General features: G+C 35.6%; 1 protein-coding gene across 3 annotated transcripts in view; it reads right to left on the bottom strand.

Annotated features, from left to right (window-relative positions):
• The window catches only part of ANO10 (anoctamin 10), a 252,618-nt gene that overhangs the window by 155,013 nt on the left and 81,203 nt on the right, over window positions 1–16,402 (bottom strand). The window lies entirely within an intron of this gene.

The raw sequence follows: 16,402 nt of genomic DNA, 5'->3' as shown, positions 1-16,402 counted from the left end.
CTATTTTCTATTTTAATTCTAAAGTTTCAATTTATTTTTTATATAGTCACATTGTTTAAAAATAAAAAATTTTAAATATCTAGTGAAGAGTGTCCCTGTTCCCCTTTCTCCCACTTTCGAATTCCTGTTCCCCCCCAAAATAATCACTATTATTAATTTCTTGTGCACCTTTCCAGACACTTTGGATGCAAATACAGGCAAACATGAATATATACACTCTTTCTTATTCTCTTTCCAGTGTAGTACACTGTCAGGCCCCTTGCTTTTGTCATTTAAGGTCTCATTGAAGTCATTTTGTATCAGTACACAAAGAGTTCCTCATTCTTTGTCACTTCATTGCAGGTATTTACCAAATACTATTTAACTACTTCCTTATTGGTGGACATTTCAGTTGTTATTACAAACAATGCTGCAATTGATAACCTTATAAATAAATCATTTAACAAATGTAGAAGAAAGATAAATTCCTAAAAGTGGAATGGCTGAGTCAACGGAAATGTGCATTTGTATGTTGCCCACTTCACATTCCCACCAGCAGTATATGAAAGTGTCTATCTTCCTGTGCCTGAAATACAATCCGTAACTTAAATTTTTCGGTTTTTAAAATTACCTATATTACATTACAGCTGACATACAATAAACTACATTCATTTAAGGTGTACACTTCAATGAATTCTTACGTATGTACTTACCTGTGAAGACACCATCACAAACAAGATACAGAACATTTCTATCTCCCCTGAAAGATTCCACATGCCTCCCTCTACAGCTGGCCCCAAACACTGACATACTTTTTGTTACTATTGGCTAACCTGTATTTTCTTGAATTTTATATAAACAAAACCGTATCTACATATCCTTGTGTCTGCTACTTCCATTCTGCATAGTGATTTTGAGATTGATCCATGTTGTTGCATGTACCAGTTATTCATTCCTTTTTATTGCCCAGTAGAGTTCTGTCTTATACATATACCATAATTTGTTTATCCATTCACCTATTGATGGTAACTTGGATTGTCTTTATTTTGGGCTACTGTGAATAAAGCTGCTATGAAGGATATATCCTTTCATTTCTCTTAGATACCCAGGAGTGGAAGTGCTGGGTTGTATGCTAGGTGTATGTTTAACTTTTTAACAAGCTATCATCCTGTTTTGCAAAGTGACTGTACCATTATACAATCCTACCAGCAATGTAGAGTTCCAATTACTACACATCATTACCAACATTTAATATTTCAGACTTCTTAATTTTACCCATTCAAATGAGAATGTACTGTTTTCTCATTGTGGTTTCTATTTGTATTTTCCTGCTGACTAATTACATCGAGAATCTTTTCATGAGCTACTGGATATTCACATATCTTCTTCTGTGAAGTAGTTCTCCAATTTTTTTGCCCATGCTTTTATTGGTTGTTTCTCTTATTATTAAGCTGTAAGAGTTCTTCATATATTCTGGACACAAGTTCTGTGGCAGACATATGTAGTATGGATACTTTCTCCCATTCTGTGCCTTGTCTTTTGTCCTCTTAACTTTCAAAGAGCAAAACTTCACCATTTTTCCTGCATTTGGGAATGTACCCGATCATTTCCCCACTGAACTGAGATGTCACCTATATTATATATTAAATTTCTGGACTTTTTATTCTGTTCCATTGTTCCAACTATCAACTAATGCATCATTATCACACTACTTTAATGACTGAGGCCATATGAGAAGTTTTAATACATGCTAAAGAGTGTCCCTACTCATCTTCTTTAGAATTTTCCTTTCTTTCCAAATTCATTTTTTTTTCAAGACAGTTACATGTCTTTACTACAAAGTATATATCTATTAAATATTTCTCGTGGGAGTTAGTCTTTGGCTTATTTTCATAGAATGGCAACTATATTTTGAAGTTAACCCCAAAAAAGCCTCATTGCCTCTGCTTTCTACTCAGATTACTGAAAACTTAATGGTTTTGTTTAATTTTATAGGATAATATATTAATTTTCTTTCAAGATTAAAAAAAAGGAAAGACTTTCAAAATACAAGCCTCCTATTTTTTAAGTTCTATAAAAATACATTATGCTCTTGTTTGTCCTTTGACTTAATCTAGTTTATCAGCTACAGAAAATAACAATACAGCCCCATTCACTCCTGAAGCAATATGATGTCAACATCATTGTGAACACCTTGCAAAAGGAGCTCTCCCGGCTGTGTGACAATCTTCCTTCATTTTGCAACTTTGAGGGTTCCTACTAGGGCTTCAAAGATGTTGCCACATTTCTCATCTTGGAAGAGAACCCCAAGTTTCACACTTAACTTACCACTGGCATTTTATTTATTTATTTATTTATTTATTATTTTTTAAATACCAAGAAACACCAAATGCAAACATTCCTATTTTGATCATTCCGTTCTACATATATAATCAGTAATTCACAATATCATCACATAGTTGCATATTCATCATCATGATCGCTTCTTGGGACATTTGCATCTATTCAGAAAAAGAAATAAAATGGAAACAGAAAAAAAATTTATACATACCATACCCCTTACCCCCCCTTTCATTAATCACTAGCATTTCAAACTAAATTTATTTTAACATTCGTTCCCCCTATTATTTATTTTTATTCCATATGTTCTACAAGTCTGTTGACAAGGTAGATAAAAGGAGCATCAGACACAAGGTTTTCACAATCACACAGTCACACTGTGAAAGCTATATCATTATACAATCATCATCAAGAAACATGGCTACTGGAACACAGCTCTACATTTTCAGGCACTTCCCTCCAGCCTCTCCATTACATCTTGAATAACAAGGTGATATCTACTTAATACATAAGAATAACCTCCAGGGTAACCTCTCGACTCTGTTAGAAATCTCTCAGCTATTGACACTTTGTCTCATTTCACTCTTTCCCCTTTTGGTGGAGGTTTTCTAAATCCCTTGATGCTGAGTCTCAGCTCATTCTAGGGTTTTTCTCAATCCCTTGATGCTGAGTCTCAGCTCATTCTAGGATTTCTGTCCCACGTTGCCAGGAAGGTCCACACCCCTGGGAGTCATGTCCCATATACACGGGGGAGGACCACTAGCATCTTTATTTTATTTTTTTTATTTATTTATTTTTTATTTCACCAGCATCTTTTTAACCCACCTGATAAATTTCCTCCACTAAGAAGTTAACCTCATGGTACACATTCACTGCTGCCTAGTTGTACCAATGCAAGGATTTGCCACCTCAGTATATCTTCAAGTGGGAAGCGTGAGCCCTGATTCATTTATTTCTATCTATGAACTTGACAATTAGTTTATCTAATTATACAAAATACAAAATGCAAATGGTTCAGTGGTAGAATTCTCGCCTTTCATGTGGGAGACCCGGGTTTGATTTCCAGCCCATGCACCCCACTCCACCCCCCAAAAAAAAGAAAGAAAGAAAAAAATACAAAATACAAAACGTACAAAACTTTGATATTTTTATTGGAATAGTGTTACATTTCTAAATTAAATAAGGGAGAACTGAAAGCATCAGGATATTAAGTATTCCCACATCAGTTAGCAACTGTTGCATAACAAACCTTAAAACTCTGTATCTTAAAACAACTACCATTTCTTTAACTCACGATTATGCAGGCAGACAATTTAGGCTATACTTGCCCATACGTTCTTCTGACCTCAACAGATCTTGGTTGGGCTTGCTCATGCACCTGCAGTTAGCTAGTGGGTAAACTGGAGACTTCACTGGTCTAGGATGGCCTCACCAAGAGAAAGTTCTTTTCTATAGTCTCCTATCTTCCAACAGACTAACCCACACCTGTACAGATGGTACCTGAATATGGATCCAAGAGACAGTGAAAGCACAAAAGGCTTTCTGAGCCCTAGGCTTGGAACTGACACAATGTCACTCCCATATTCCTTTGCCAATGCAAGTCATAGGTCTGCCCAAATTTAAAAAGCTAATGGCTTCTACCTCTTGAAGGAAAGAGTTACAAAGGTACATTGTAAAGGGTGTCAATACAGGAAGTAGTGAATAATTTTGGCCATTTTCACAATAAATCTTGACCAAATTACTATTCACAAACATCGCATGTCTTCCAATTTGTTCAAATTTTCTTCTGTGTTTAAAGTAGTCTTCATGAGAAAAATTAGACATGACATATATAAAATCCAAAAGGCGAAATGGTAGAAGAAAGTACTACCCATACAGTAACAACACTAAATGTCAATGGATTCAACTCCCCAATCAAAGACATAGACTGGCAGAATGGATTAAAAAACAGGACCCATCTATATGCTGTCCATAGGAAACACATCTTAGACCCAAGGATAAACATAGGCTGAAAGTGAAAGGTTGGGAAAAGATATTTCATGCAAATAACCATCAGAAAAGAGCAGGAGTAGCTGTACTAATATCCAACAAATTAGATTTCAAATGTAAAACAGTTAAAGGAGACAAAGAAGGACACTATATATTAATAAAAGGAACAATTCAAGAAGAAGACATAACAATCATAAATATTTATGCACCGAGCCAGAATGCTCCAAAATACATGAGGCAAACACTGAAAAGAGAAATAGACACATCTACCATAACAGTTGGAGACTTCAATTCCACACTCTCATCAACTGACAGAACATATAGACAAAGGATCAATAAAGAAACAGAGAATTTGAATTATACAATAAATGAGCTAGACTTAACAGACATTTATAGAACATTATACCCCACAACAGCAGGATACACCTTTTTCTCAAGTTCTCCTGGATCATTCTAAAGGATAGATCACATGCTGGGTCACAAAGCAATTCTCAATAAATTTAAAAAGATTGAAATCATACAAAACACATTCTCAGATCATAAAGGAATGAAGTTAGAAATCAATAACAGGCAGAGTGCCACAAAACTCACAAATATATGGAGGCTCAACAATATACTCTTAAATAACCAGTGGGTCAAGGAAGAAATTACAAGAGAAATCAGTAAATACCTTGAGGCAAAGGAAAATGAAAACACAACATATCAAAATTTATGGGATGCACCAAAGGCAGTGCTAAGAGGGAAATTTATTGCCCTAAATGACTATATCAAAAAAGAAGAAAGGGCGAAAATCAAGGAATTAACTGTCCACTTGGAAGAACTAGAGAAAGAACAGCAAACTAACCCAAAGCAAGCAAAATGAAAGAACTAATGAAGATTAGAGCAGAGAGAAATGAAAAGGAGAACATGAAAAAAATTGAGGAAATCAACAAAACCAGAAGTTGGTTCTATAAGAAAATCAACAAGATTGATGGACCCTTATCAAGGCTGACAAAAAGAAGAAAGAGGATACAAATATATAAAATCAGAAATGGAAGAGGAGACATAACAACTGACCCCACAGAAATAAAGGAGGATACTATGAACAACTTTATGCTAATAAACTCAACAACGTAGATGAAATGGACAACTTTGTAGAAAGGCATGAACAACCAACTTTGACTCAAGAAGAAATAGACGACCTCAACAAACCAATCACAAGTAAAGAAACTGAATCAGTCATTAAGAAGCTCCCCAAAAAGAAAAGTCCAGGACCAGATGGCTTCACATGTGAATTCTACCAAATATTTCAAAAAGAATTAGTACCAATCCTGCTCAAACTCTTCAAAAAACTTGAAGAGGAGGGAAAGCAACCTAACTCATTCTACAAAGCCAACATCACCCTCATACCAAAGCCAGACAAAGATATTACAAAAAAGAAAACTATAGACCAATCTCTCTAATGAATATAGATGCAAAAATCCTCAACAAAATTCTAGCAACTCGAATCCAGCAGCACATTAAAAGAATTATACACCATGACCAAGTAGGATTCATCCCAGGTATGCAAGGATGGTTCAACATAAGAAAATCAGTTAATGTAATACACCATATCAACAAATCAAAGCAGAAAAATCACATGATCATCTCGATTGATGCAGAAAAGGCATCTGACAAAATTCAACATCCTATCCTGTTGAAAACACTTCAAGGATAGAAATAGAGGGGAACTTCCTCAAAATAATAAGAGGAATATATGAAAACACACAGCTAACATCATCCTCAATGGGGAAAAACTGAAAACTTTCCCTCTAAGATCAGGAACAAGACAAGGATGTCAACTATCACCACTGTTATTCAACATTGTGTTGGAAGTTCTAGCCAGAGCAATCGGACAAGAAAAAGAAATACAATGCATCAAAATTGGAAAGGAAGAAGTAAAACTTTCACTGTTTGCAGATGATATGATACTACATGTTGAAAACCCCGAAAAATCCACAGTAAATGAGTACAGCAAAGTGGCAAGTTACAAGATCAACACTCAAAAATCTGTAGTGTTTCTATACACTAGCAGTGAACAATCTGAGGGGGAAATTATAAAAAAAAAAAAAAAAATTCCATTTACAATTGCAACCAAAAGAATAAAATATTTAGGAATAAATTTAACAAAAGAGACAAAAGACAAAAGACCAATACAAAGAAAACTACAAGAAATTGTTAAAAGAAATCACAGAAGACCTAAATAAATGGAAGGGCATACCATGTTCATGGGTGGAAGACTAAATATAGTTAAGATGTCAATTCTACCTACATTAATTTACAGATTCAATGCAATACCAATTAAAATCCCCAAAACTTATTTTTCAGAAATTAAAAAACCAATAACCAAATTTATCTGGAAGGGCAGGTGCCCCAAATTGCTAAAAGTATCCTCAGAAAGAAAAATGAAGTCAGAGGTCTCATGCTACCTGACTTTAAGGCATATTATGAAGCCACGGTGGTCAAAACAGCATGGTACTGGCATAAAGATAGATCTACTGACCAACGGAATCGAATAGAGTGTTCAGATGTAGATCCTCTCATCTATGGACAATTGATCTTTGATAAGGGAGTCAAACCAACTCTCCTGGGAAAGAACAGTCTCTTCAATAAATGGTGGCTAGAGAACTGGATATCCACATGCAAAAGAATGAAAGAGGATCCATATCTCACACCCTATCCAAAAATTAACTCAAAATGGATCAAAGACCTAAAAACATTAGATCTAAGACCATAAAACCGTTAGAAGAAAATGTAGGGAAATATCTTATAAATCTTATAATAGGAGGCAGTTTCCTAGATCTTACACCCAAAACCTGAGCATTGAAGAAAGAAAGAAAGAAACGAGAACTCCTCAAAATTAAACACTTTTGTGCATCAAAGAACTTCATTAAGAAAGTAAAAAGACAGCCTACACAATGGGAGACAATATTTGGAAACGATATATCAGATAAAGGTCTATTATTCAGAATATATAGATTGTTCAACTCAACAACAAAAAGACAGACAACCCAATTACAAAATGGGCAAAAGACTTGAATAGACAATTCTCAGAAGAAATACAAATGGCCAAAAGGCACATGAAAAGATGCTCAACTTCCCTGGCTATTAGGGAAATGCAAATCAAAACCACAATGAGATATCATCTCACACCTACCAGAATGGCCACTATTAATAAAACAGAAAATGACACGTGCTGCAGAGGATGTGCAGAAAGAGGTATACCTGTCCACTGTTGGTGGGAATGTAAAATGGTACAACTGCTGTAGAAGGCAGTTTGGCAGGTCCTCAGGAAGCTAAGTATAGAACTGCCATATGATCTGGCAATACCATTGCTAGGTATCTACTCAGAGGACATGAGGGTAAGGACACAAGTGGACATTTGCACACCAATGCTCATAGGAGCATTATTTACAATTGCCAAGAGATGGAAACAATCCAAATGTCCATCAACAAATGAATGGCTAAACAAGCTGTGGTATATACATACAACGGAATATTATAAAGCTGTAAAACAGAATAAAGTTATGAAGTATGTAACAACATGGATGGACCTTAAGGACATTATGCTGAGTGAGATTAGCCAGAAACAAAAGGAAAAAGTACTGGATGTTCTCACTGATATGAACTGACATTAGTTAATAAACTTGGAGAATTTCACTGGTAACAGAGACCACCAGGAGATAGAAATAGGGTAAGATATTGGGTAATTGGAGCTGAAGGGATACAGATTGTGCAACAGGACTGAAATGGATAGCACAATATTACCTAACTGTAATACAATAATGTTAGAACACTGAATGAAGCTGAATGTGAGAATGATAGAGGAAGGAGGCCTGGGGGCACAAATGAAATCAGAAAGAAAGATAGATGATAAAGACGGAGATGGTATAATATAGGAATGCCTAGAGTGTATAATTATAGTAACTAAATGTACAAATTTAAAAATGTTTTTGCATAAGGAAGAACAAAGGAATGTCGTTACTGCAGAGTATTGAAAATAGATGGTAATTAATATTTTAAATTTTTAACTTATGTGTGAGACTAAAGCAAAAAATGTTTATTTGATACAAAATTTATATTTTGACTAGTGCAGTCCCTAATATAACTTAATTGAACACCATAACCTTGAGTAGGGCATAAGATTTTGTAGGTTTGTCCAGAATGATGCCCCAATAAATCCCAGAGTGATTTGAGCAGTGAGTTAAAAAGTATTTGCAAAGTCCCCTTCGGGGAATGGTGAGAAAGGGGGAAAATCCAACTTCCCCAAGTGGAGAATTCTTGAAATTCTCACAAGCAGTGGGGACAACCAAGGCAATAGGTTGAGTCATCTAGCGGTTTGTTCATATGAAACTTAACCCCACGAAGGATAGGTCAAGCCTACTTAAAATTAGGCCTAAGAGTCACCCCCAAGAGAACCTCTTTTGTTGCTCAGATGTGGCCTCTCTCTCCAGCCAACACAACAAGCAAACTCACCACTCTCCCCCTGTCTACGTGGGACATGACTCCCAAGGGTGTAAACCTTCCTGGCAACATGGGACAGAAATCCTAGAATGAACTGGGACTCAGCATCAAGGGATTGAGAAAACCTTCTCAACCAAAAGGTGGAAGAGTGAAATGAGACAAAATAAAGTGTCAATGGTTGAGAGATTCCAAACAGAGTCCAGAGGTTATCCTGGAGGTTATTCTTATGCATTAAATAGATACTACCTTGTTAGTCAAGATGTAATGGAGAGGCTGGAGGGAACTGCCTGAAAATGTAGAGCTGTGTTCCAGAAGAGCCTGTACAATGTGACTGTGTGATTGTGATTGTGAAAACCTTGTGTCTGATGCTCTTTTTATCTACCTTATCAACAGACGAGTAAAACGGAATAAAAATAAATAATAGGGGGAACAAATGTTAAAATAAATTTAGATTGAAATGCTAGTGATCAATGAAAGGGAGGGGTAGGAGTATGGTATGTATGAATTTTTTTCTGTTGTCTTTTTATTTCTTTTACCAAATTGATGCAAATGTTCTAAGAAATGATCATGATGATGAATATGCAACGATGCGATAATATTGTGAATTACTGATTATATATGTACAACTGAATGATCATAAGTTAAGATTGTGTTTGTGTTTGCTTGTTGTTATATTAAAAAAAAAAAGTAGTCCATGTAATTCCTATACATTTCTACTAAGTTTATCCCTAAGTATTTTTTCATTTTTGTTGCAATTATAAACAAATTTTTCACTTCTATTATATCTTCTACAGGTTACTAAGAAATAAGAAAGTTACTTATTTCTGTTTATCACTTTTGGAACTCATTATATCCTCTTACTATTTGTGGTAATTTTTCATCTGATTCTCTGAGTTTTTCCAATCATATGAGCCAAAATCATATCTCCAAACAAAAGTTTTATGTCCTTTCCGATTTTTATATATCTCTGACTTCTTTCTCGTCTAATTAAATTGGGCTGAACACTAAAGGTGATGGTGAGTATCCTCATCTTTTGATGCATTTCTTGGTTCTCTTTGCTATTATGCCATTTAATAGTTTCAAAATAATATTTAAGTAAAGGTGATCTAAAGTTTAATATTTTGTTAACTGAAAATTTTACGCAGACACTTGTAAATTCACATGCAACCCTCACTGGTAACATTTTGCAAAATTATAGTACAATACAACAAAAAGGATATTGATATTGACATTGATACAATCCACCGATTTTGTTTATATTTCCCACTTTACTTATTCTCATTTGTGTGTGTTTTTAGTTTCATACAATTTTATCATATGTAGTTTCATGCATCAGCCACCATAGTCAAGATACAGAACAGTTCCATCACCACTAGGACCCCTCCTATCGTCCTTGTATAACTATACCCCACTATCTCCTAGGCTCAATAACCCCTGGCAACCACTAGTCCGTATACCCATCCCGTTTTGAAAATTTTGTCATTTCAAAAATGTTATACAAATGGAATTACATAGCATGTAACCTTTTGAGATTGGCTTTTTACACTCAACACAATTCCCTGGAAATTCATCCAAATTGTTGTATGTATCAATAGTTCATTCCCTTTTATTGCTGGGTAGTATTCTATGGCAGGTATGTGCCATCGTTTGTTCATCATTCACTTGTTAAAAGCTATCTGGTCTGATTTACTATTGGGCTATTACAAATAAAGCTGATGTAAATATTCATGCACAGGTTTTTATATGAACACTATTTCTTATTTCTCTGAGATAATGAAAGTGCAACAATATAATTGTGGGGTCATATGGTAGATGCGTGTTTACTTTTATAAGAAGCTGCCAAACTGTTTTCCAGAACGGCCATGCCATTTTACATTCCCATCAGCACTGCCTCCTTGCCAGCTCTGATGTTGTCACTATTTTTTATTTTATCCATTCTGTTAGGTGTGTGTTGTTATCTCATTGCTATTTTAATTTGAATTTCCCTGATAGGCTAATGATATTGAATATCCTTATATGAGGTAATTTGCCATTTGTATATTCTCATTTGTGAAATATCTGTTCAAGTCTTTTGCCCATTTTCTAATTGAATTGTTTGTTTTTTACTGTTAAAAGTTTTTATATACTCTGCATACCAATCCTTTGTTAGATATGTGGAATGCAAATATTTTTACCCAGTCTGTAGCTTATCATTTTTTATACTTTTCACATGGGCTTTCATAGAGCAGTTTTTAATTCTGATGATAATTTAATGATGCATCCTTTGAACTATGCTTTGGTTTCAAGTCTAAGAACTCTTTGCCCTGCCCTAGATTTTCTCCTTTACTACTTAAGATTATACAGTTTAATGCTTTACATTTACGTCCATGACACATTCTGAGATAATTTTTCTATAAAGTATGAGGTTTAGGATGAGATTCATTTTACTGCCTATGGATATCCAATTACTCCAGCACCTTTTTTGAAAAGGCTATCTTCATACTCTGACTTGCTTTTGCATCTTTTCAAAACTCAGTTGGGTTCTCAACTCAGTTCCACTAATCTATGTGTCTATCCCTTAGCCAATATCACACTGTTTTGATTACTTTAGCCATATAACATGCCTTAATACCAGGTAATCAATTAAAGTGATTACTCTCACTTGATTTTTCTTCATCAAGATTTAGACATTCAAAGGTCTGTGCTGATCCATATGAATTTCAGAATTAGTTTATCTATGTTTGCAAAAAACCTTACTAAGATTTTGACAAGAATTGCATTAAACCAAAAGATAAATCTGGGATGAACTGACATCTTTACTCTGTCTTCCAATCCAGGAATACAGTATGTTTCTCCATTTACATAGTCTTCTTTGATTTCCTTCCTCAATATTTTGTAACTTTTAGAACACAGATCCTGAATATGTTTTGATAAGTGTATACTTCATTCTGGGGGGACTGATTGTAAACAGTATTGTGTTTTTCATTTTATTTTATTTTGTTTTTTACTGTTAAAAGTTTTATATACTCTGCATACCAATCCTTTGTTAGATATGTGGAATGCAAATATTTTTACCCAGTCTGTAGCTTATCATTTTTTATACTTTTCACATGGGCTTTCATAGAGCAGTTTTTAATTCTGATGATAATTTAATGATGCATCCTTTGAACTATGCTTTGGTTTCAAGTCTAAGAACTCTTTGCCCTGCCCTAGATTTTCTCCTTTACTACTTAAGATTTTACACTTCCATTGCTAGTATGTAGAAATGTGATTGATTTCTATGTTGATCTTGTATCCTATGAACATGCTGAACTTCCTTATTAGTTCTAAGAGTAGAAATCAGAGACTTTCTCCATAGACTAATACGTCATCTACAAATAGTGACCGGTCTGTTTCTTCCTTTCCAATCGGTATGCTTTTTAATTTTTTTTTTTAACATTGCTCTTTTTTTTTTTTAACTTTTTTATTGTGAAATACATATTTAAAAAAACCAATAATTTTCAAAGTATATTTTAACACATAGTTACAGAACAGATTTCAATGTTTGGTATGGGTTAGGATTCTACAATTTCAGGTTTTTCTTTCTAGCTGCTCCAAGACACTAGAGACCAAAAAGAAATATCAGTATAACCATTCAACAGTCATACTCATTTGTTACATTCTAACGTCTCATTACAACTCCTCCTTCTCCTTTTGGTTCTTGCATAATCTGAAGGGATATTTGGGTTATACCTATTCTAACTTTTTCCATGTTGAAAAAGGGTGTCAACAAATAGAGGATAGGAAAATGGAACTGGTTGATGTTCTTGGAGAAACTGGCACCTCTGGGTTTAAAGACTTTTTGGTCTAGGGAGCACCTGAAGTTTTGAGATTTCTGAAATGTCAACTTAGTGCATACAATTTTGGTAGGCCCCCAGATAGAGCCCTGGATGCTCTTTAGGATTAACAGGAAGGATGCTGGAGTTTGGCAAAGCATGGCAATTAGCAATATCTAGTTGAATCTTGAATAAGAGTAGCCTCTAGAATAGCCCTTCAACTCTATCTGAACTCTCTCAGCCACTGATACCTTATTTTTTTAAACTTCTTTTTTCCATTCTGGTCAGGAAGGCATGTCAATCCCACAGTGCCAGGGCCAGGCTGTTCCCTGGGAGTCATGTCCCACATTTCCAAGGAGACACATCCCTGGATGTCATATACCATGTAGGGTGGAGAGTAATAATTTTACTTGCAAAGTTTGGATTAGGGAGAGAGGAACCACATCTGAGCAATGAGGTTCTCTGGAAGTAACTGTTAGGCATAATTACAGGTAGGCTTAGCTTCTACACTACAGAAATAAGTTTTATAAGAGCAAGCCTCAAGATTAAGGGTATACGCCTGAAACAGAGCAGCCTCTTTAATAAATGGTGTTTGGAGAACTGGATATCCACATGCCAAAGAATGAAAGAGGATCCATATCTCACATCCCATATAAAAATTAACTCAAAATGGATCAAAGACCTAAACATTAGAGTTAAGACCATAAAACTTTTAGAAGAAAATGTAGGGAAATATCTTATAAATCTTGTGCTAGGAGATGGTTTTCTAGGCTTTACATCCAAAGCACGAGCAATGAAAACAGAAATAGATAAATGGTCTCTCCTCAAAATTAAATACTTTTGTGCCTCAAAGGACTTTGGTAGGAAAGTAAAAAGGCAGACAATATTTGGAAACCACATATCAGATAAGAGTTTGATATCCAGAATACATAAAGAGATTCTACAACTTAACCACAAAAAGACAAACAATCCAATTAAAAAGTAAGCGAATGACATAAACAAACACTTTTCAGAAGAGGAAATACAAATGGCTAAAAGGCACATGAAAAGATGCTCAACTTCACTGGCTATTGGGGAAATGCAAATCAAAACCACAATGCGATATCATCTCACAACCACTAAGCTGGCCATTATCCAAAAAAATAGAGAACAACAAGTGCTAGAGAAGATGTGGAGAAAGAGGCACACTTAACCACTGTTGCTGGGAATATAAAATGGTGCAACTGCTCTGGAGGACAATTTGGTGGTTCCTTAGGAAGCTAACTATAAAACTGCCATATGATCCAGCAATCCCATTACCAAGTATATATTCAGAAGAACCGAAGGTAAGGACACAAACAGACATTTGCACACCAATGTTTATGGCATTATTTACAACTGCCAAGAGACAGAAACAACCCAAAGGTCCATCAACAGAAGAGTGGCTAAACAAGATATGGTATATACATATGATGGAGTATTATGCAACTGTAAAACAGAATAAGGTCATGAAGCATGTAACAACACAGATGAACCTTGAGGACATATGCTGAGTGAAACCAGACAGAAACAAAAGGGCAAATATTGTATGGTCTCACTAATACAAACTAACATTAGTGACTAAACTGAAAGTTGAAATTAAGAACCCAGGTTATCAGGAGACAGAAAGAGGGCAGAGATTGGGCATTTGGTGCTTAGGAATAAAGAATGTGCAACAGGATTGCCCTAGTTTGCTGAAGCCAGGGGAATGCAATATATCAGAGATAAAGCGGCTTTTAAAAGGGGGAATTTAATATGTTGCAAGTTTACAGTTCTAAGGACAGAAAATGTCCAAGTTAAGGCAAGGCTATAGAAATGTCCAAATTAAGGCATACAGAGAAAAATACCTTGGTTCATGAAGGCCAATGATGTTCAAGGTTTCTCTCTCAGCTGGGAGGGTACATGGTGAGACCTGTTAGCTTTCTCTCCTAGCTTCTTGTTTCATGAAGCTTCCTAGGGGCATTCTCCTTCTACATTTCCAAAGGTCTCTGGCTGTGTGGACTCTGTTCTGGTGGCTCCGGTAACTATTGTGACTCTAAGGCTTTTTGCAAAATGGTTCCCTCTTAAAAGGCTCTAGTAAGCTACCCCACCTTGAATAGGTGGAGACACATTTCCATGGAAACTATCTAATCAAAAGTTACCACCCACAATTGGGTGGGTCATATCTCTATGGAAACCATCAAAAAGATCCTACCCAGCAATATTGAATGTGGACTAAAATACATGGCTTTTCTGGGGTATATAATAGCTTCAAACTGGCACAAGGACTGATTGTAAAAATTCAGAAATGAACAGCACAATACTATCTGATGGTAGCACAATAATATAAGTACACAGAGTGAAGCTAAATGTGACTATGGTTGAGGAAGAAGGGCTGGGGGCACGTATGACACCAGGAGGAAGGTCAGAGGATAAAGACTGGCATGGTATAACTTAAGAATGTCCAGAGTGAACAATGACGGTGATTAAATGTACAAATATAAAAATGCTTTTGCATGAGGGAGAACAAATGAAAAATGAATGTCAATACTGAAGGTACTGAATATGGGGTGGTATACAGGAAAAAAATACAATCAATGCAAGCTAGGGTCTATAGTCAACAGTAACACTGTAATATGCTTCCACTGAGTGAACAAAGACATTACGCCAAAACTAAATGTTAACAAGCAGGAGGCAAGGGTGGAGGAATATGGATTCTTTGCAGAAGAAAAGGAAATGTCTTCATATAGATTATGGTCGCAAACGCATGTCTATTTACGTAGGTTAAATTGTATGATATGTGAATAAAACTGTTTAAAAATGAACAGTGAGAAACAAGTGCCAAAGAAAATGTGGAGAAAGATACGTACCTATTCACTGTTGGTAGGGAAGCTGAGAGGTTCAGCCCCTCCAGAGGGCAGTGGTTTCAGAGGAGGCTAGGGGTAGGATTGCCTTACGACCCTGCAATCCTCGGTATATACCTGGAGGAACTGAGAGTGAGAAAACGAATGGACATTTGCAGTGGTGTTTTTGGCTGCGGTGTTCACGATTTGCAATGGATGGAGGTGGCCTAAAGGTACAATGACTAAGGGATGGCAGGAGGAACTGTAGTTTATATATACAACAGACTACTGAGTGGCTCCAAGAAGGAATGAAGTTGTGAAGCAAGCAACTAGGTGAATGAATCTTAAGGATAGTATGTTTAATGAAATGTCAGAAACAAAAAGACAAATATTATCATGCCTAACTCATGTGGATTAACTATAATATACAAACTCGGAGAATTGAAGTTGACAGCATGGCTTATCAGGTTGGGGTCTATTGGGTCCTAGATTGTAAGCCCTTATAGCAGTCACACATATTCAGGAGTTGTAACTGTTATTTCTAAATTCTGAGATACTGAGCTATTTATATATAACTTGGTTGTTTCCTAAAACTTTGAGTATTTATGTGGCACCTGAGACTCAGAGTTAGAGCACTGAAACTATGAAAGTCAGCTTTACCCCACACAGGAACTGTTAAAAAAACCGAAAAGTTATGAGACTTTGACTACAGATATTGATGAAGCTGATCTGGATAGGACTAAGGTAAACCAGAATACAGAGTAAAAGATTATATAGTACATACTTTAAAACTTCAACTTCTGTGTGAGATGAAAGAGAGAGAAGTTTATTGAGTGAAAAATTTATATTTTGCTAGTGCATTATCTAGTTTAACTTGTATGGTAAGTTTATTTGAACACCATAACTACATAGAATCTTGAATAGGGTGTGAGATCTTGTTGATTTGTAAAGTTAGTGTGAGGCCCTGATATATCCCAG

The sequence above is a fragment of the Tamandua tetradactyla genome, chromosome 15, assembly GCF_023851605.1.
Source record: "Tamandua tetradactyla isolate mTamTet1 chromosome 15, mTamTet1.pri, whole genome shotgun sequence".
Lineage (NCBI taxonomy): Eukaryota > Metazoa > Chordata > Mammalia > Pilosa > Myrmecophagidae > Tamandua > Tamandua tetradactyla.
The sequence above is the reverse complement of the archived record's forward strand: the minus strand, read 5'-3'. Positions and strand labels throughout refer to the sequence as shown.